The sequence below is a fragment of the Gossypium arboreum genome, chromosome 5 (assembly GCF_025698485.1).
Source record: "Gossypium arboreum isolate Shixiya-1 chromosome 5, ASM2569848v2, whole genome shotgun sequence".
NCBI lineage: Eukaryota > Viridiplantae > Streptophyta > Magnoliopsida > Malvales > Malvaceae > Gossypium > Gossypium arboreum.
This window is the reverse complement of record NC_069074.1, coordinates 61,632,286-61,655,821: the sequence shown is the minus strand read 5'-3', so window position 1 is coordinate 61,655,821 and position 23,536 is coordinate 61,632,286. Positions and strand designations below refer to the sequence as shown.

General features: G+C 38.0%; 1 long non-coding RNA gene across 1 annotated transcript; it reads right to left on the bottom strand.

Annotated features, from left to right (window-relative positions):
• Nucleotides 1-21,900: 21,900 nt before the first annotated feature.
• LOC128293023 (uncharacterized) lies at nt 21,901-23,032 on the bottom strand. Its single transcript, XR_008283044.1, has 2 exons — nt 22,997-23,032; nt 21,901-22,192 (listed from the first exon to the last, which is right to left on the bottom strand). It is a non-coding gene; the product is annotated as an uncharacterized LOC128293023 (long non-coding RNA).
• Between the last annotated feature and the right edge of the window lie 504 nt (nt 23,033-23,536).

Below are 23,536 nucleotides of genomic sequence, written 5' to 3'. Positions count from 1 at the left end.
TTTCTAAGAACGGATAAATACATAGAACATCTCAGAAGAAACTGTTAAATCTGTTCAGCAGTAACTGTCACACTCAAATATTACACATTTCAAATATCATTTCCTACAACTAGTTCTGCCATCACAAATTTCATGTTAGACCTTTCACTAACGAAGACTAGTTTTGAATAAATTTTGATTTACACTTTTCTCGACCTTGTACCTAAGTAATTCAATTTACCAAAGTAAATTCATTCTCTAACTGGGACAGTGTATAGCTCTAATAATCTTTATGTCAACCCGATACTTTTCTAGCTTTGACTTTAGTTATCAACTCATTCTCAATCTCTAATCATACTTATAATTATTCTATCATTGAACTCTTTGGTTTTTCAACCGGGAACTTATTCAGTACAAATCTCATGAAATTCCATTATAAGCACCACTTCGATAAAGGGGAGGGGTTGTAGTGTAATACCCTGATTTTGGGCCTAGTCGGAATAGTGGTTTCGTGACCACAAAATCCGAGATAGAAATACTGATTTTATGATTATTTTTAGGTCTATGATATGATTGCATGATTGTGTGAAAATTTCGTGAAGAAATTTTATGCATAAAGTGCTTAAATTGAAATTAGGGACTAAATCGAATAATTTGCAAAACTTGCATTCTAGAAGTTTCTAGTATGAAATTGTTTTGAAATATTAATTAGGAGGTCTTAAATAGCAATTTTACCAATTTTTAAGTATATGGACAAAAATTGGACATGGATGGAATTTTTGGAAAGTTTAGTAGTAAAGGCGTTTTGGTCATTTAGGGGTAAAATGAATTAAAATACAAAATTAAAAGCCAATTTTGCTCATCTTCAACCCCATGGTCGAATGTAGCAAGGAGAAACCATGGCTAGGGTTTTTCAAGCTTCCAAGCTCGATTGTAAGTCCGTTCTAGGCTCGTTTTTAACGATTTTTACGTTTTTGGAGTCCCGGTAGCTCGATTAAGCTTATGCTAGCAATAATTCAACCTAGGGTTCATATTTGGAAAAATACCCATAGGTGAAATTTGTGTATTTTGGTGTTTTATGATAGAATATGAGGTTTTAAATTATGTTAAACAACTTGTACTACTCGGTTTTAAGCGAAAACGAGCAAAAGGGCTTAATCGGTAAAAATACCTAATAGTCATAAGTACATGTTAGAGTGAGAATTTGATGTTGCCATAGAAGGGAAAAATAATCAGCATGTCATAAAACATAAGAAAATAGGCTGAAGTTTAATTTACGAGCTTTGGGGAAAAAGTGTAAATATGTGAAAGTTTAGGGGCAAAATTGTAATTTTTCCAAAATATGAGTTTGGGTCAATTTGAATAATGTGAGTCCTAATTAGACTATATTTTAAATGATAGAGTAGGGAAAACTAAAATTTGGGCTAAAATGGGGAAAATACCAAGTTGTGGGAGAAATGGTAAAAGTAGCCATTTTCGCATACGAGGTAAGTTCATGTGTAAATAATGTAGTATAATTGTTATTTTAAGTTATTGATGTTAATTATATGATATGCTGATTTTATCATGAAATATATGCTTTGTGGTTATTTTGAATAAAATGCAAATTATGTGAATTATTTGTTAAATATAAAGTGCTACCGAGTATTGGTTTCGGTATTTTACGGAAGATGGCATGGAGATGTGTTCGAGGAAAATCCCATTTGAACCTTAGGAATAGATTAGGATACAAGTGACATGTCACTAGGATATTCGGGCATCCGAACTCGTTGAGTTGAGTCCGAGTTCGCTTATGGATGCGAATGTCCGAACTCGTTGAGTTGAGTCCGAGTTCACTTATGGATGCGAACGCCCGAGCTCATTGAGTTGAGTCCGAGTTCACTTATGGACGGGTTACATGGTAGCTTGGCTACATATGTGGCACTTATGTGCAAACTTTCCATGTATCCGAATTATATTCCGATGTGTTCAACGGGTAAAATTCTACTCAAATGGAGGAATACTCGAGATGAAAGGGACATATTGGTACGTGTTGTGAAATGAATACTTTGAACAGGTATGTACTTAACCCTCAAGTTGAAAACTCGATATAACAACAATATGGTAAGATGATAAATGAAAATGTGATATGAATGTCTCGGTGATGATTATGCAAATGATGTTTTATGTTTGCTTATATAGTTCTGTTACTTGCTATTTGCATGTGAGCTTACTAAGCATTTATGCTTACTTTCTCCTTTTCATTCCTTGTAGTGTTGACAAGCCAGCTCGGAAATCGGGAACAATCGGAGGCATGCTCATACTATCCGTATACCATCTTGGCATAATGGCTTGCATATTTTGAGTATGGCATTTATAGCATTATAATCATTTTGTATATATGGTCTTATGATATGGTTATTGAGTGGTATGGAAATTCTTGGTAATGATTAGCCATTGTAATGGCTAATCATGATCATATTTGGTGTTATGTATGCTAAATTGCTAGCTAATTCATGGAAACCATGAAATAGGTAAAATTTACCATAAAATAGATTCAGACAGCAACAGTGACATGAGTTTGAAAAATCATTAAAAATAGTAGAGATACAATTAGATGATGAATAAATATGGAATTGAATAATTATGAGTCTATTTTCATATGGATGGAACAAAACAGGTGTATGAGTTATATTTTATGAGATGTTTAAATTTTTGTGAAACAGGGCCAGAGCGATTTCTGGATCCCCTGTTCTGACTTTGGAAATTCACCATAAAATGTTCAAAGATAATTAGAAGTCATGATTTATATGTATAGATTCCTTATTGAGTCTAGTTTTATTAGAAACAAACTGCATAGTCATTGAAACTCTGTACAGGGAGATATCTGATTCGTAATACATAGAGGTCAGAGCAATCAAACCCTGAAACAGGGGAGACTTTAACTAATAAACTGTACTAATTTGCTTGACCAACAATTCTAGAAAACAATTAGTAGATATATATATGAGTCTAGTTTCAGGGAAAATTTACGAAATTGGATTTAGAGTTTTGGAACTCGAGATATGAATTTTTAAGCAACTGTGATGCAGATTGCTAGCTTGACTGAAAATTTTAAAAATAAATTGTTTGAGCTGTTTAAGTAATGAATTAAGTCTGTTAACACCTCGTGTTCGACTCCAGCGACGGTCTCGGGTATGGGGCGTTACATGTAGGGCCACTGACTCGAATTTTTTATACATATACATATGACATAACTTTCATCATCATAGCAACATCGTCAAAATCATGTCATTCATTTCAGGTAGTACAACATTCATGTTGGTTTACACCAATTTTTCAATTATCCCATTCAACTTGTCAAGTAAACCAAGTGCACTACATCATATCAGCATTAAGCAAATATAGATATTTATCACAACATAAGCTTTCATATCACGTGTTATCACATATATATCATAAACTTTTATTCATACTTTTCTGAATCGAGACTTATCATAATCATAATTTACTCAAATACCTTCAATCACCTTGAACATGGTCAGTGCAGCTCGGTTAGAGAGTACCTTTGTATAAATAAGACGGTGCTCTTACGCGTCGGGAGACATCACACTATCACGGATCTGTGGCATGTATAACTACACTTTTAACATGCTAGGTTAGTCCGAGAACCGACTAAACCATAGCTTTGATACCACCAAATGTAACACCCCTTACCCGTATCCAAGACCGGAATAGAGTACAAGGCATTACCAGACTTAACCATACACATAGACGAAAACCGAGCCATAAAATTTCATTTAATTCAAAACTTTTCGAACACATGAATAGAATCATATTTGAAGACATATAACGTGGCATAAATGAGAAATTACACATCCATAATCATGCAATAACATGTCATTCACTTTAAACATATTTACTTATCATCCTATATATAATATACATTCTTACATTAACTAGAACTAGACATGCTAAATCTTATTCTCATTTTATACCATCATAATGTAGTTACCAATTTGTCTATTAAACATCCATATTCAAGGCAACATTGCTGATTTCCATTTAATTCATGATCCACTGGCCTGCATTTAACTTACCTGATGTATTACCAATCATGCATAACAAACAAAGCTAACTATATCATCACATCAAAACATAGGACATGGCGTGATTAATTAAACTTATAAACCATAATGATAAGGACCACATCTCATTACCATATACGATAACTCAATGCAGATGGATACGTATGGTCAAAGTCATAATAACAATACATATCACAAACCAACTTCCTATACATGCCACTCACTTTATATTTTTAATATTTGAATTAATTCTCCCAAAAATGATAGTTTGATAGTGTGATTTTGCCTCCGACGATCTCCAATCCCGAGCCAACCTGCCAATACTAAAAAAATGGAGAGGATGGATAAGCTTTACTCTTACTAAGTCCATATGAAATTAATAAGCAATTACTAACATGCTTTTCAAGATAAAACACTATAATTGTACAATTACACATGTTCAAGTTAAGTTTTTTTATCTAGTTATAGTTACTAAATCATTCATATCTGGAGCTACAAAACTCCAAATTTAGTTTCGTTCATTTATCTAGTTATAGTTACTAAGTCTTATGCCAATCTGAAGCGTAAGGATATTGAATATGCAGTAGGGGACATGGTCTTTTTGAAAGTTCCGCCTTGGAAGAAGATATTGAGATTTGGTAAGAAGGGTAAGTTAAGCCCACGGTTTATTGGGCCTTACCGAATCACTAAGCGGATAGGGCTGGTGACATATCAGCTAGAGTTACCTACAAAGCTGGATCGTATTCATGACGTTTTCCATGTGTCCATGATAAGGCGATATCGTTCTGACCCAACTCATATCGTGCCAGTTACAGAAATCGAGGTACGGTCGGATTTGACCTTTGAAGAGGAACCTGTGCAAATACTTGATCACGATGTCAAGGTGTTGAGAAGGAGGTCAGTCCCATTAGTGAAGGTACTTTGGAGGAACCATGGCAAGGAAGAAGCTACTTGGGAGACCGAAGAGGCAATGCGTCGTGATACCCTCAACTGTTTGGATCGAGTAAATTTCGAGGTGAAATTTCTTTAAGGAGGGTAGAGTTGTAACATCCTGATTTTTGGGTTTTTCGCGATTCTTGATATTTTAAGTAAGTTTCTAAAATTTGGTATGTGATTATGGAATTCATAATTTGGGTGTGTAAATGGGCTTATGGAAGGCCCATGAGTTGGCCAAAACCCGGTAGAATTTTTAAATTTTGGACTTAGTTGTTAGGGGTTCTGGCTAGGTGCCCTTATATAAAGTTGTGGGTAAAATGTATCACAAAAAAGAGCGTTAGTACAGTGGCAAGGGTGACGCCACTAAGCTCCTAAAAAGGTGGCGTGTGGAGCATAGTGGAAGACCTGGGTTCGATTCCCTGTGATGGCAAAAATAATGCTAATTTTTATGCTTTGTGCATACAAGAGTTGTAGCTGAATGGAACTCTTTAGAGGAGAATTTGAATCAGTCAAATGCATGGATTAAGGAGGGATAAGGGGAGAGATTTTAGGGATTTGATATGAAGATAGAGTTGGCTAATAAGGGAGATTGGAGGGGGGATTTTCGGCAGAGAGGTTTAGTTAGGGATTTTCGGCACTTAGGTATTTTTTGTGCCGTTTTCTCCCTGGAGGATTAGTTTTTTTCTCTCTTTTTCTTTTGCAGCCGAATCTACCATCTCTTCTTCCATCTTTTCTTCCTTTTAATTCTTTCAAACCAGCCCACTATTTCCCTCCATTCACCATTGTTTCTTTCCTTTATCCCTACTTCTGCCGAAATACCGCAAAAGCCGAAATCAATGAAGATAGGGGGTGTCGATTCTTTGTGAAAAGCAACCTTTTCTTTCCTTTTCAATTGTTTGCATTCAATTCCTTTACCTTTTAGGCATACGGGTTCAAGAGAAGAAAGACTGTGGTAAGTGCTCAAACTCTAAATGACTCCTAGAGTAACTGTTGGCAAAAGCCGAAACTTTATAATTTAGGGAGGTGGCCGAATATGGGTATAGGTTTTTGGGGGTTCTTCTTTTAATATTTTTATGGTTTCTATAGTGGAGGAGCTGCAAGGCATAGTGTTGACTTGAATCAGCTTGGATCTCTGGAGTGGCTAGATCTAGTCAATCAATATCAGCAAGGTAAGGTTCTTAAGGACATTTTGGATGGTGGCCGAATGTGTAAGTACTAATATAAGATGGTTCTTGTTTTGAGTCAATTAATGGAAGCTGATTTATTAATGGTGGAATATAGGAGAAATCGTATAGGAGATCTCGTCGAGGAATATCGCCAAACAGGTGTGTAACGAACCCTTTTCATAGCTTAAAGCGATAAATGCCGAAAAGCCGAAATGTTGAAATTCTGGCATTTCGAGGACTTTTGAGCAAGCGAACACTCACTAATTAGTTAGAATCGATGAGATGATGATCGGGAACAATGGAAACGGTAAGAATGTGATTTTTGGCGTTCTCGGTAAGTTGGGCCTCGAGGGGTCGAAGTAGGGCCAATGGGCTTCCGGGCCCATTTGGGTAAAATTGGTAGAATATGAAAACTAGTTAAACTGCACATCAAGACTGATAAAACCATCATGGAATATAGGCTAAATGGGCCTAGATGACAAAATCGGCTAAGTAGGGCCCATTAAGGGTTTTAGGCCCAATAACTCAATTTCGCTAAAAATGGGCCACACTCACTGTTTGCACACATGAATGGTTAGTAACCGTTAATGAACATGGAAACCCTAATTTTCGGTAAAATTACAGAATTACCCTTATAATATGAAAATGACCATTTTGCCCCTAGGTAAAAATGACCATTATACCCCTAGGGTTTAAATATGAATTTAATACATGGGATTTTGATAAAAATGGTATGTATGATATGCACATGACATGTATGATATGCACATGATATGTATGATATGCACATGATGTATTCATAAATGCATTGGGTTGGGTTTTATATGGATGGAGGAAGTGCAAAGGGCTTATGCAGAGTTATTAAAGGGCTTATGCCCCAGTTATTAAAGGGCTTATGCCCCAGTTATTAAAGGGCTTATGCCCCAGTTATTAAAAGGGCTTATGCCCCAGTTATTAAAGGGCTTATGCCCCAGTTATTAAAAGGGCTTTTGCCCCAGTTACTAAAAGAGGCTAGGCTTCCAATTATACGATAAAGCAGCTATGCTGCCAGTGGCGTGTTGGTTGGGTGGGTTGAGTTATTCCCCACATGGTGTGTTGGTTGGTACGGGTGGAGAGTAGCGGATGGTGGGTCGAGTAGTCTCCCCAAATGGGCTTGCATTCTCTCATTGACATTACATGTGATATTGAAATGGGCCTATGGGCCATACCGTTTACAATAAAGGCTTCGGCCCAGTAATATGAAATATGAAAAGGCTTCGGCCCAGTGTTATGAAATATGAAATATGAAAAGGGCTACGGCCCAGTACATGTTGAGATTGGATTTGGGCTTAGGTTCAACAGGCTATTATTGATTTGGGCTCTGAAAGGGCTTGTTGCTGTGAGTTTCCAAACTCACCCCTTTTCTTAACCTTGCGGTGAGCCTTGATGTGGGGACTTGGTAGGAGGATTCGAGAATAGCCACGGTGATCGCCTTTGGACTTTTAAATAAGCGTTGGTTTTCATTAAATTTCCTTTAATTATTATCTATTTTTGGGTTGTAATAAGGCCATTTTAACTTTCCTTTTATTTCTTTTCGGGATTAATTTAATTTTAATAACTTTAAACCTGGTTGATAATTAATCAAATGGGCTAGACTTAGGACGTGTTTTCAAAATGATACTTGTTTTCAAAATATCTCAACACCACGATTAATCGATTTATCAAAGACATCCACTTAGGCAAATTTAAACTCAATATAACAAAGTGTGGCTATGGTTGTGGGCATGACTAGGATTGGATCCAATCAAAGAGCTTGGTACTTAAGCTGCCTTCATGGCTCACCTCCTCTGTCCCGGATACCTACCTGGTGCCCAGATTCTGCAAAATATATGGTTTTAAAACACTAAAACGGAACGTGGGTTTTCAACTCCAATGTGGCACGTCAGATTCAGCCATAACGTCTAGGCCGGGTTTGGGGTGTTACATTTAGTGGTGTCAGAGCCAGGTTGCAACAACTCGGCTGTGGATCGGGTTCAGAAATGTTTCGAAAACTTAGGCTTAAGAAGGGTATTTTTGGAAATGATTTTTGAAAATTCTTTTCAAAGATGTTTTACAGAGTATACATGTTAAAATGGTCCGAGTTTTTCTGTTTTAAATCAAGAGTTCAAGATAAAGGGTGTTTTCAAATCAAAGTTTTCAAATTCCTATTTTCGGTGATGAAAAACATGGTTTTCAAGTTTTGGATTGGAGAAAGAAGTGGCGCACTGAATCCCCGGTACCAAGTCTGTAAGTATATTTTCTTTACGATATATGATAATATGATATTATGAATGGTACTGAGACTCTACTATGATACTGTAGATAGGGTAAAACTGTGAAACAGTAGAAATGAGACTGTAGCTAGACTATGATGATACGAAAACAATCCTTGAACTGCTAGATTTCCATAAGACATTTCGTAATAAACAGTGGAACATTATACTAATTTCATAAAATTCGTAAATCAGATAATTCGATATGAGTACAAGAGGAGTTCGTGGACGAGGCCGTGGATGTGGTCGTAGAAGGGTGCAAGCTGAATCTTCATCCTCAGGGCATAGGCCAACTGAAGAGGCATCTGTGCCACAAGCAATGAAGACTGGGTCTTATGATCAGGCTACGGGGGATGACGTTTTGTCCCAAGCCATGTTAAGGGTTTTAGAAAGAGTTACTGGAGCTAGTACTGGGACAGTGAATAGGGGGTCTATATCGGAGCGACTCCGAGCCAACGGGGCAAAAGTATTTAGGGGTGTATTTAGAGTTGCCCCAAATGTGGCAGAATATTGGCTAGAGGCAACAGAATGGATCATGGACGATCTAGATTGCTCAGTGGAGCAAAAGCTGAAAGGAGATGTGTCGCTGTTACGTGACGAGGCATACCGATGGTGGATCACCGTAAGGGAGAGTACCCCAATTGAGCAAGTAACTTGGGAATTGTTCAAAACTTCTTTTAAAGGGAGGTATGTTGGAGCAAGCTATGTGGATGCTGGTCGGAAGGAATTCTTGAATCTGACTCAGGGTGATAAGACTGTAGCAGAGTATGGAGCAGAATTTTTGAGGCTGAGTCGATATGCCAGTGGGATAGTGGCAACTGAATATGAGCGTAGTGTCTGATTTGAGGATGGTCTCCGCGATGAGCTTAGGATATTGATAGCTCCACAGAGGGAGCGTGGTTTTGCTACATTGGTAGAGAAGGCTAAGATAGCCGAGGAGGTGAAGCTGACTGAGCGACAGAATCGTGAGAAGGATCGACCCAGATTCAAGAGGGATTTTAGACCCTCAAGTACCATGAATCTAAATGTTAAAAGAGCAAGGATGGAGGAACCGGTTCGAGCAGTTCCAGTAAATACTTATAGACCACAGGCTTGCAGGGATTGTGGTAAGGTGCATATGGGGGAATGCTGGAAACGAACTGGAGCATGTTTTCGATGTAGGTCTAAAGAGCATAAGTTCATGGAGTGTCCTCAGAGGATAGCTCAGGAGCTAGCTACAGAGCAAAGGGATGTCCAACCACGGCGAGGAGGACCACCACCACAGAGGGGTCGTGGGCAAGGTAGAGGTGGCAATGGTAATGGACGAGGATGTAGGGCACCTGGCAAAGGTGCTGGGCATGCCGAAGCTCGACAACCAGCATTGGTTTATGCTACACGACGTCGTGAGGAGGGTGACGCTCCTGATGTTATAACTGGTACGTTCTTCATTCATAGCATGCCTTACACTGCTTTGATTGATGTGGGTTCCACTCACTCGTATGTTGCTTGTGATGTATCTGGGGCTTTGGATGTGCTTCCTGAGGAGACTGTGAGTGGGGTATCGGTGATAAGCCCATTGGGACATTCAGTTAAGGTAGATAAACTTTTAGGCGATCTGTTAGTGACACAAGATAAAATTTTTGAAGGAGACTTGATGGAGTTGCCATTTGGGGATTTTGATCTTATCTTAGGAATGGACTGGTTAACTAAGCACAAGGCGATGTTGGATTGTGCTGCAAAGAGGATGGTACTACGAACTGCTGAAGATGAGGAGATAATGGTCATAGGGGAACGAAAGGATTATTTGTCTAATGTTGTTTCGGCTTTAAGAGTCGAGAAGTTGATTCGGAAAGGTTGTGAGGCGTACTTGGCCCTTGTAAGTCAAACGGGACTTGAGGAGATAACGGTAGAGTCGGTTAGGACTATTAAGGAATTGCAGGATGTATTCCCAGATGAACTTCTTGGATTACCCCCGAACAGAGAAGTCGAGTTTGGAATCGACTTATTACCTGGAACAGCTCCTGTGTCCATTGCGCCTTATCGGATGGCACCAAAGGAATTGGTAGAACCGAAAGCTCGAATCTGAGGCTGTTGGATAGAGGTTTATAAGACCAAGTGTTTCCCGTAGAAGCTCACGTCTTGTTAAGAAAGAAGAAAGATAGGACTATGCGGATGTGTATTGACTATCGACAGTTGAATAAAGTGACGATCAAGAATAGGTATCCGTTACCAAGAATCGATGATCTGTTTGACCAATTAAAAGGAGCCTCGGTATTTTCTAAGATCGAACTTCGGTCGGGATATCATCAACTAAGAGTTAAAGAAGTGGATATTTATAAGACGGCGTTAATGACTCGATACGGTCATTACGAGTTTCTGGTAATGCCTTTTGGGTTGACTAATGCACAAGCAGCATTCATGGATTTGATGAATCGGGTATTCTAGCCATACTTGGATCGGTTCGTAGTCGTTTTTATTGACGATATCTTGGTGTATTCGAAAGCGAAGAAAGCATGATGAGCATCTTCATGTAGTCTTTGCAAGTGTTAAGGAGAAGCAACTTTATGCAAAGTTTAGTAAGTGTGAGTTTAATGAAAGAAGTTACCTTCTTGGGGCATGTTGTGTCTGCCAAGGGATCAAGGTGGACCCTCGAAAGATTGAAGCAATTTTGGAATGGAAGCCACCGAGGTCGATAATGAGAGATCCAAGTTTTACGGGGTTGGCGGGATATTATCGAGATTCGTGGAAGGATTTTACGTGTTGGCGACCGATTATCTAAACTTATAAGGAAGGAGCACCTTTTGTTTGGAAAAATAAGCAGCAAGAGGCTTTTGAGAAGTTGAAGAAGGTTTTGACGGAAGCGCCAGTGTTGATTCAGCCAGAGTCTGGTAAGGATTTCACTATGTACAGCGATGCGTCATGTAATATCCTGATTTTGGGCCTAGTCGGAATAGTGGTTTCGTGACCACAAAATCCGAGATAGAAATAATTATTTTATGATTATTTTAAGGTCTATGATATGATTGCATGATTGTGTGAAAATTTCGTGAAGAAATTTTATGCATAAAGTGCTTAAATTGAAATAGGGACTAAATCGAATAATTTGCAAAACTTGCATTCTAGAAGTTTCTAGTATGAAATTGTTTTGAAATATTAATTAGGAGGTCTTAAATAGAATTTTACCAATTTCTAAGTCTATGGACAAAAATTGGACATGGATGGAATTTTTGGAAAGTTTAGTAGTAAGGGCATTTTGGTCATTTAGGGGTAAAATGAATTAAAATACAAAATTAAAAGCCAATTTTACTCATCTTCACGCTAGGGTTTTTCAAGCTTCCAAGCTCGATTGTAAGTCCGTTCTAGCCTCGTTTTTAATGATTTTTACATTTTTAGAGTCTTGGTAGCTCGATTTAGCTTATGCTAGCAATAATTTAACCTAGGGTTTATATTTGGAAAAATAACCATAGGTGAAATTTGTGTATTTTGGTGTTTTATGATAGAATATGAGGTTTTAAATTATGTTAGACAACTTGTGCTACTCGGTTTTAAGAGAAAACGAGCAAAAGGGCTTAATCAGTAAAAATACCTAATAGTCATAAGTACATGTTAGAGTGAGAATTTGATGTTGCCATAGAAGGGAAAAATGATCAGCATGTCATAAAACATAAGAAAATAGGCTGAAGTTTAATTTACGAGCTTTGGGGAAAAAGTGTAAATATGCAAAAGTTTAGGGGCAAAATTGTAATTTTTCCAAAATATGATTTTGGGTCAATTTGAATAATGTGAGTCCTAATTAGACTATATTTTAAATGATAGAGCAAGGAAAACTGAAATTGGGCTAAAATAGGAAAATACCAAGTTGTGGACGAAATGGTAAAAGTAGCCATTTTACATCTGAGGTAAGTTCATATGTAAATGTTGGTAACATAGTTATTGTTTTAAATGTTTTAATGTTATTTAAATGATATGATAATTATTATGAAATATCATACTTGTGACAATTGTTTGATAATATGTCAAATTATGTGATATACTTGGAAAATGTGAAATACTACCGAATATCGGTATCGACATTCCATAGAAGATGGTTGAGACATATCATTGGGAAAAATGTCCCGTTGAACCTTAGGAATGGATTAGGATACAAGTGACATGTCACTGGGATATTTGGGCATCCGAACTCGTTGAGTTGAGTCCGAGTTCACTTATGGATGCGAGCGTCCGAACTCGTTGAGTTGAGTCCGAGTTTGTGAGATGTAACTAGGCATCCGAGCTCGTTGAGTTGAGTCTGAGTTCACTTACGGATGCGAACACCTGAGCTCGTTGAGTTGAGTCCGAGTTCGCTTATGGGCGGGTTACATGGTAGCTTGGCTACATATGTGGCACTTATGTGCAAACTTTCCATCTATCCGAATTATATTCCGATGTGTTCAACTGGTAAAGTTCTACTGAAATGGAGGAATACTCAAGATGAAAGGGACGTATTGGTAACTATTGTGAAATGGGTACTTTGAACAGGTATGTACTTAACCCTCGGGTTGAAAAATTGATATAACATCAATATGGTAAGATGATAAATGAAAATGTGATATGAATGTCTTGGTGATGATTATGCAAATGATGTTTTATGTTTACTTATATGGTTATGTTACTTGCTATTTGCATGTGAACTTATTAAGCATTTATGCTTACTCCCTCCTTTTCATTCCTTGTAGTTTTGACAAGCCAGCTCAGAAATCGGGAACGGTCGGAGGCTCGCTCACACTATCCATATACCATCTTGGCATAATGGCTTGTATATTTTGAGTATGGCATGTATAGCATTATAATCATTTTGTATATATGGCCTTATGATATGGTTATTGAGTGGTATGGAAATGCTTGGTAATGATTAGCCATTGGAATGGCTAATCATGCTCATATTTGGTGTTATGTATGTCAAATTACTAGCTAATCCATGGAAACCATGAAATAGGTAAAATTTACCATAAAATAGATTCAGACAGCAGTAGTGACGTGAATTTGAAAAATCACTAAAAATAGTAAAAATGCAATTAAATAATGAATAAGTTATGGAATCGAAGCTTGATGAGTCTATTTTCATATGGAAGAAGCGAAATAGGTAGATGAGCTATATTTTATGAGATGTTTAAAGTTTTGTGAAACAGGGCCAGAGCGATTTCTGGATCCCCTGTTCTGACTTTGGAAATTCACCATAAATTTTAAAAAGATAATTAGAAGTCATGCTTTATATGTACAGATTCATTATTAGTCTAGTTTTATTAGAGACAAACGACATAGTCATTGAAGCTCTGTACAGGGAGATATCGGATTCGTAATACACAGAGGTCAGAGTAGTTGAACCCTAAAATAGGGGAGACTTTAACTAATAAACTGTACTAATTTGCTTGACCAACAATTCTAGAAAACAATTACTAGATAGATATATGAGTCTAGTTTCAAGAAAAATTTACAGAATTGGATTTTGAGTTTCGGAACTCGAGATATGATTTTTAAAGCGACTGTGATGCAGTTAGCCAGCTTGTCTGGAAATTTTAAAATGAATTGTATGAGCTGTTTAAGTAATGAATTAAGTCCGTTAACACCTCGTGTTCGACTCTGGAAACGGTCTCGAGTACGGGGCGTTACACGTCACATGTAGGTTTGGGCTGCCTATTGATGCAAGAGGGTAAAGTGGTCGCTTATGCTTCACGATAGCTTAAGCCGCACGAGGTGAACTACCCTACGCATGACTTGGAATTGGCAGCGGTAATCTTTGCACTTAAGATATGGAGGCATTACCTGTATGGGGAGAAATGCATGATCTATACGGATCACAAGAGTATTAAGTACTTGCTGACTCAAAAGGAGCTGAATCTTAGGTAGCGAAGGTGGATAGATTTGTTAAAGGACTATGACTGTTCGATATAGTACCATCTAGGTAAGGCGAATGTCGTGGCTGATGCACTAAGTCGAAGGGCTGTGGTGGAATTAAAGGCGATGTTTGCTTGTCTAAGTTTGTATGACGACGAAAGTTTATTGCCGGAGTTACAAGTAAGACCGACTTGGGTAGAACAGATTAAGAAGCAACAGTTGGAGGACGAGTCGTTGGTTTCTCGATTTCAGCAAGTTGAGAAGGGGGAGAATCCAGACTTTGGGTTAAATAGTGAGGGAGTTCTTTGTTTTCAAGGAAGAATTTGTATGCCGAAAGACTCTGACTTGAGATTGATGATTTTGAAAGAGGCACATAATGGACCTTGTGCTATGCATCCAGGAGGGAGTAAGTTGTATCGAGACTTGCGAGGGTGGCCTGGGCTTAAGCGAGAAGTGACCAAATTTGTAGCGAGAAGCGAACCGATTACTCACTTCAGAAGTTGGCCAAATTGTATGTGGCGGAAATAGTACGGTTGCATGGTGTGCCAGCATCGATAATTTCGGACCTAGACCCAAGGTTTACATCTCTGTTTTGGCAGAAGTTGCATGAGGCATTGGGAATGCGATTGGATTTCAGTACGGCTTTTCACCCTCAGTCGGATGGGAAGTCAGAGAGGGTTATTCAGATTTTAGAGGATATGTTGAGGGGTTGTGCTATTGAGTTTAGAGGCAGCTGGGAGGACCATTTGCCATTGGTGGAGTTCACATATAACAACAATTACCAAGAAAGTATTCAGATGGCTCCATATGAGGCACTATATGGGCAAAGGTGTAATTCGCCTACTTGTTGGGCAGAATTGGGGGAAAGGTAAATACTTCGACCAGAGTTGGTAGCAGATACTAAAGACAAGATTAAGGTGATCAGGAATCGGTTAAAGGAAGCGGCGGATCGACAAAAGTCTTATGCCAATCTGAAGCGTAAGGATATTGAATATGCAGTAGGGGACATGGTCTTTTTGAAAGTTTCGCCTTGGAAGAAGATATTGAGATTTGGTAAGAAGGGTAAGTTGAGCCCACAGTTTATTGGGCCTTACCGAATCATTAAGCGGATAGGGCTGGTGGCATATCAGCTAGAGTTACCTCCAAAGCTGGATCGTATTCATGACGTTTTCCATGTGTCCATGCTAAGGCGATATCGTTCTGACCCAACTCATATCGTGCCAGTTACAGAAATCGAGGTACGGTCGGATTTGACCTTTGAAGAAGAACCTGTGCAAATACTTCGCGATGTCAAGGTGTTGAGAAGGAGGTCAGTCCCATTAGTGAAGGTACTTTGGAGGAACCATGGCAAGGAAGAAGCTACTTGGGAGACCGAAGAGGCAATGCGTCAGCAGTACCCTCAACTGTTTGGATCAGGTAAATTTCGAGGCTGAAATTTCTTTAAGGAGGGTAGAGTTGTAACATCCTGATTTTTGGGTTTTTCGCGATTCTTGATATTTTAAGTAAGTTTCTAAAATTTGGTATGTGATTATGGAATTCATAATTTAGGTATGTAAATGGGCTTATGGAAGGCCCATGAGTTGGCCAAAACTCGGTAGAATTTTTAAATTTTGGACTTAGGAGTTAGGGGTTCTAGCTAGGTGCCCTTATATAAAGTTGTGGGTAAAATGTATCACAAAAAAGAGCGTTAGTACAGTGGCAAGGGTGATGCCACTAAGCTCCTAAAAAGGTGGCGTGTGGAGCATAGGGGAAGACTGGGATCGATTCCCTGTGATGGCAAAAATAATGCTAATTTTTATGCTTTGTGCATACAAGAGTTATAGCTGAATGGAACTCTTTAGAGGAGAATTTGAATCAGTCAAATGCATGGATTAAGGAGGTATAAGGGGAGAGATTTTAGGGATTTGATATGAAGATAGAGTTGGTCGAATAAGGGAGATTGGAGGGGGGATTTTCGGCAGAGAGGTTTAGTTAGGGATTTTCGACACTTAGGTATTTTTTGTGCCGTTTTCTCCCTGGAGGATTAGTCTTTTTCTCTCTTTTTCTTTTGCAGCCGAATCTACCATCTCTTCTTCCATCTTTTCTTCCTTCTCCTTCTTTCAAACCAGCCCACTAATTCCCTCCATTCACTATTGTTTCTTTCCTTTATCTCTACTTCTGCCGAAATACCACAAAAGCCGAAATCAGTGAAGATAGGGGGGTGCCGATTCTTTGTGACCAGTAACCTTTTCTTTCCTTTTCAATTGTTGGCATTCAATTCCTTTACCTTTTAGGCATACGGGTTTAAGAGAAGAAAGACTGTGGTAAGTGCTCAAACTCTAAATGACTCCTAGAGTAACTGTTGGCAAAAGCCGAAACCCTATAATTTAGGGAGGTGGCCGAATATGGGTATAGGTTTTTGGGGGTTCTTCTTTTAATATTTTTATGGTTTCTATAGTGGAGGAGCAGCAAGGCGTAGTGTTGACTTGAATCAGCTTGGATCTCCAGAGTGGCTAGATCTAGTCAATCAATATCGGCAAGGTAAGGTTCTTAAGGCCATTTTGGATGGTGGTCGAATGTGTAAGTACTAATATAAGATGGTTCTTGTTTTGAGTCAATTAATGGAAGCTGATTTATTAATGGTGGAATATAGGAGAAATCGTGTAGGATATCTCGTCGAGGAATATCGCCAAACAGGTGTGTAACGAACCTTTTTTCATAGCTTAAAGCGATAAATGCCTAAAAGCCGAAATGCCAAAATTCTGGCATTTCGAGGACTTGTGAGCAAGCGAACGCTCACTAGTTAGTTAGAATCGATGAGATGATGATCGGGAACAATGGAAATGGTAAGAATGTGATTTTTGGCGTTCTCGGTAAGTTGGGCCTCGAGGGGCCGAAGTAGGGCCAATGGGCTTTCGGGCCCATTTGGGTAAAATTGGTAGAATATGAAAACTGGTTAAACTGCGCATCGAAACTGATAAAACCATCATGGAATATAGGCTAAATGGGCGTAGATGACAAAATCGGCTAAGTAGGGCCCATTAAGGGTTTTAGGCCCAATAACTCAATTTCGCTAAAAATGGGCGAGACTCACTGTTTGCACACATGAATGGTCAGTAACCGTTAATGAACATGGAAACCCTAATTTTCGGTAAAATTATAGAATTACCCTTATAATATGAAAATGACCATTTTGCCCCTAGGTAAAAATGACCACTATACCTCTAGGGTTTAAATATGAATTTAATATATGGGATTTTGATAAACATGGTATGTATGATATGCACATGATATGTATGGTATGCACATGATGTATTCATAAATGCATTGGATTGGGTTTTTATATGGATGGAGGAAGTGCAAAAGGGCTTATGCCCCAGTTATTAAAAGGGCTTATGCCCCAGTTATTAAAGGGCTTATGCCCCAGTTATTAAAAGGGCTTATGCCCCAGTTATTAAAGGGCTTATGCCCCGATTATTAAAAGGGCTTTTGCCCGATTACTAAAGAGGCTAGGCCTCGGTTATCGATAAAGCGACTATCTTTGCCGATGGTGTGTTGGTTAGGTGGGTTGAGTTATTCCCCACATGGTGTGTTGGTTGGTACGGGTGGAGAGTAGCGGATGGTGGGTCGAGTAGTCTCCCCAAATGGTCTTGCATTCTCTCATTGACATTACATGTGATATTGAAATGGGCTTATGGGCCATACCGTTTATAGTAAAGGCTTCGGCCCAGTAATATGAAATATGAAAAGGCTTCGGCCCAGTGTTATGAAATATGAAATATGAAAAGGGCTACGGCCCAGTACATGTTGAGATTGGATTTGGGCTTAGGCCCAACATGCTGTTATTGTTTTGGGCTCTGAAAGGGGCTTGTTGCACACTGAGTTTCCAAACTCACCCCCTTTCCTTAACCTTGCAGGTGATCCTTGATGTGGGGACTTGGGCCAGAGGGGATTTAGAGTAGCCACGGTGATCGCCTTTGGACTTTTAAATAAGCGTTGGTTTTCATTAAATTTCCTTTAATTATTATCTATTTTTGGGCTGTAATAAGGCCATTTTAACTTTTCTTTTATTTCTTTTTGGAATTAATTTAATTTTAATAACTTTAAACCTGGTTGATAATTATTCAAATGGGCTAGACTTAGGACGTGTTTTCAAAATGATACTTGTTTTCAAAATATCTCAACGCCACGATTAATCGATTTATCAAAGACGTCCACTTAAGCAAATTTAAACTCGATATAACAAAGTGTGGCTATGGTTGTGGGCATGTCTAGGATTGGATCCAATCAAAGAGCTTAGTACTTAAGCAGCCTTCATGGCTCACCTCCTCTGTCTCGGATACCTACCTGGTGTCCAGCTTCCATACACTTTGTTAACTCAACAAAATATATGGTTTTTAAAACATTAAAACGGAACGTGGGTTTTCAACTCCAATGTGGCACGTCAGATTCGGCCATAACGTTTGGGCCGGGTTTGGGATGTTACATTACAATTTATTCATAGTCCTTTTTCAATTTGCAATTTACAACAAATAATCATTCTATAGGCAGCAACATTTCATATGATAACAAAATATAATAAGATAAAAAGAATCGATAAATTATTTACGTACAAAATTATCGAAATCTCATCAGGTACAACCATGTAGCAATTCATACAACCCATGCAATAGTAATTTAACATTCAATTCATGTAACAATAATTTGCCATTCAATTTCACATGACACAACAAGCATCACATTTTCCACATCATACACACCAGCCATCAACTTCTCCTAAATATATTAAATCATACAATTTATGCCATAACAATAGAAAATTACAATTCAAGTATGGTATTGCATTATTATTAACACACGAACTTACCTCATATACGAAAATGGCCATTTTTACCATTTTGTCCACAACTTGCTATTTTGCCGATTTTAGCCCGAATTTCAATTTTCCTTGCTCTATCATTACAAATATAGCCTAATTAGGACTCACATTATTAAAATTGACCCAAAATCATATTTTAAAAAATTACAATTTTGCCCCTAAACTTTGTCAAAATTACATTTTTCCCCTAGGCTCGTAAATTAAACTTCATCCTATTTTCTTATGTTTTATGACATGCTGATCATTTTTCCCTTCTATAGAAACATCAAATTCACACTCTAACATGTACTTATGAACATTAGGTATTTTTACCGATTATGTCATTTTACTCATTTTCACGTAAAATTGCTTAGTAAAAGTTGTTTAACACAATTTCAAGCTTCATAATATACCATAAAACATCAAAATAAACACATTTCACCTATGTGTATTTTTCCAAATATAATCCTAAGTTAAATTATTGCTAGAATAAGCTTAACCAAGTTACCGGGATTTCAAAAATGTAAAGAACTTTAAAAACAGGGCTAGGGAGCACTTACAATCGAGCTTGGGAGTTTGAACAAAACTTAACCATGGCTGCTACTGGTAGAAACGGTTGAATGAAGAAGATGATAGATAATTTGGCTTATTTCCCTTTTTAATTCTTTTAATTATTAGTTTACCAAAATACCCCTATCTTAAAAATATTTTATTACACCCATTTCATGTCTATTTTTGACCAGCAATTAACTGATGGTCTAATTACCAGTTAAGGACCCTCAATTTAAAATTTCATAACAATTGGACACCTCTAGTATGTAGAACTCAACTTTTGCACTTTTGACTAAATTAAGTGCCCGAATGTCAAAATTTTCGAACGAAATTTTCATGAAGTTATTCCGTGAAATCGTAGACCATAAAAATATAATAAAAAATAAAATTTTCATCGTCAGATTTGTGGTCCCGAAACCACTCTTCCGACTAGGCCCAAAATCAGGGTGTTACATTTGAAATGTAATAAAACCTCTTTAAATTTTACGTTAATTTGTGGTTTGCTTACTTAAATTTATATTTGCTAAAAATAGGACACGAACTATCAAAAAGTTAAATGTTTTCAAAACACCACACCTATACAATATCTTCCAAAAGCTTCCGCATCAACAATGTTTTCAAAATGTAATAACAACCTAAAGTGATTAGACCTACTTGAGTTTTATTAACAAACAAAATACTCAAAAGTTTAATTATAGACCATGACAAGGGCTTTAATGTAGTACAAACTTTCGAACAAATCAGTGCTTTTTACAACACACTCCAATTTTTCATTGCAGATTCGGCCATAATGTCCAAGCCGAGTTTGGGGTGTTAGATTTAGTTGTATCAGAGTCACGTTGCAAAACTCAGCTGTGGAATTGGGTTTTTTTAAAAAACGTAAATTTTCAAAAGAACTATTTTGAATGGTTGAAAAGTATTGTTAAAGTGTTATTTCTGAATGAGTGGTCTACAGAGTCTCCAGTGCTGACCCTGTAAGTTCTCGAAAACTACTGTTTGATTTAATTGAAATACTGAGATTACTATACGTATATACTGTACTAAGGCTTTTGTTAGGGTAACCTAAAACTGTAGTGAGACTTCGATCTACAAAAATAAAAACTCGAAATTATTGATGTTATTTTACATAAAACATACGTTAATAAACACTAGAACTGTAAAAATGATGCATAAAACTATTAATACAGATAATATGCAAATTGATAATGAGCACCAGAGGTACTCGTGGAAGGGGTACAAGAGGCCGAGACAGAGGTTGTGGAGGTGCTCGGACTGAGTCGTCGGCATCGGGTCATATGCCTAACAATGAAGCTAGAGAGGCACCGGCTTTACCTGTGACTGAGACTGGGTCACATGATCATGTAGCTAGGGATGACGCACTATCCCAAGCTATGTTGCGAATTTTGAAAAGGGTCGCTGGGCCCAATATTGGTACTGTGGGCCGTGAGCCAGTGACTAAATGACTCAGGTTTAATTGGGTCAAGATTTTTAGGGGTGTCACTGGAGTTGCCCCTAATGTTGTCGAATATTAGATTGAGGCCACAGAGCGTGTAACACCCCTAACTCGTGACCGACGCCGGTGTCGGACACGAGGGGTTAACGGCCAAACCCTCTCAAGATACCAACCAATTTGACATTACCAGTCAGGCTGGAAAACTGCGTCACCGTCGCCTTAAAAATCATATCTCGAGTTTCAAAACTCGGAAACTGGTTTCGTAAATTTTCCCTGAATTTAGACTCATATACCCATCCATGGATTTATTTTTAGAATTTTTGGTTGGGCCAATTGGTACAGTTTATTAGTTAAAGTCACCCATGTTACAGGGACCGACTGCTCTGACCTTCGCGCGTTACAACTTGAATATCTCTCTGTACAGGGATTTAATACTGGTGCTGTTTGTTTCTAATGAAACTAGACTCAAAATGGAATCTGTACATATAAGGCATGACTCCTAATTATTTCTGGATAATTTATGGTAAATTTTCAAAGTCGCGACAGGGGACCCAGAAACCGTTCTGGCCCTGTCTCACGAGAACCTTAATATTTCTCAGTATACTGCTCATATGGTCGTTTCGTTTCGTCCATATAAAAATAGATTCATCAAGGTTCAGTTCCATAATTTACTCACTATTTAATTCTACTTCTACTATTTTTAGTGATTTTTCAATCTCATCTCACTGCTGCTGTCCGCAACAGTTACTGCAGTAGACTATGCCAATTTCATGAATTTTTCCTTGGCCTTAATCATCCATCATACATGACACAAATTATGGCCACCTTATCAAAATTTGAGTTTCTAAGACTCGTGGCTATAGGTTCTAGCATCCCACTCGACGACCACTTAGGCCATTTTCACATGGCTTAAAGTTTACAACCCACAATTCGACAAAATATAATAGCCTATACATGCCAAATGTTCTTCAACAACAAAAACAATACCACAAGATTTCAGCCGGTGTGATGACTTCAACGACGGTCCCGATCACATAAACAATACGAGTCCGAGAGACCTAAAATGGGTGACAAGAAAAACACCGAGTGAGTTTACAACTCAGTAAGTCATAAGCATTCATCAATCCACTGATAAAGTTACTACTACATGTACAACAAATGAGGCTAGGTACTCGTCCATATCGAATCTATACCATAATACCTCGGACCTTTCGGTCCAATCTCGTACCAATTCATACATCCACATTTCATATTCTACACAACAAGATAATCGAAGCATTTTACACATTAACTCATTTTCCAGCACAACCATACAATTTCAATCATCACATAGATTTAAGGCTTACCAATTTCAATCCCCAAGCATGAACGAATTCTCTATTCGTCATGAGCTCGAAACTACTTACCCGATCCGCTGTCCATACTCAATTCAATGGAGACACACCTCCATATATATAAAGTACGCACACACAAGTGCTTACTACTCGATTTCGCACACTTAGTGCCACGTAATTTAAGCTCGCACACACGATTGCCATACCCTCCGAACTCGCACACCCAAAGGTCAGTATTTTTCCAGCTTGCACACTTAGTGCCAAATATTTCCAGCACGCACACTTAGTGCCATATATTTCCAACACGCACACTTAGTGCCGATCTAAACCACCGTACACGTATTGCCCAAGACACTTAGTGTCGAAAGCAAACTTTCTACACATTTCACTATTTCTTTTACATTCAACAAATGTCATCACTCCATACACATACATTTTCATTCATATATATATATATCATCCCATTAAACACAATTGTATAAATTTTACAATCATTTAAGCAATATCAAATCGTGCTTAATGACTTACCTTGTTTGGGGTAGAACGGTTCCAAATCGGCTACTCGTTTGCTTTCTCCTTTCCTTTGTCCAATCTAGTTCCCTTTGCTCTTGAGCTAAATCAAACAATTTACCTCTCCATCAAACACAAACATACGGCATTCACATGCATTATTATGGTTATTGCGAATACTTAACACAACTAAGCTGAAAATTTACTCAATCTCATCTTAATTTATTGCTACTTATTTATCAAAGTTTCCAATACAAGGTATTTAACACCTATGCAACAAAACCGGATTAGCAAACACCCATAGCCCATGGCCGATTACAACTTAAACACAAGTCAACAAGATCTCATGATTTCAAATCAAACTCTTCTCAAGAATGCACCATGCGAACCCTTAGATGATTAAACATCTAATTTAGACAATCTTAGAACATCTAAACGACACTTGTTCAAGGCATTAAACCACTACATGTTCGGCTATTACCTTAGGTGCATTAGAAATTTATACTATCAATAAGCTCAACTTCTTGCAACAACAATTTCTTCCTCAAGGTTTAAAGG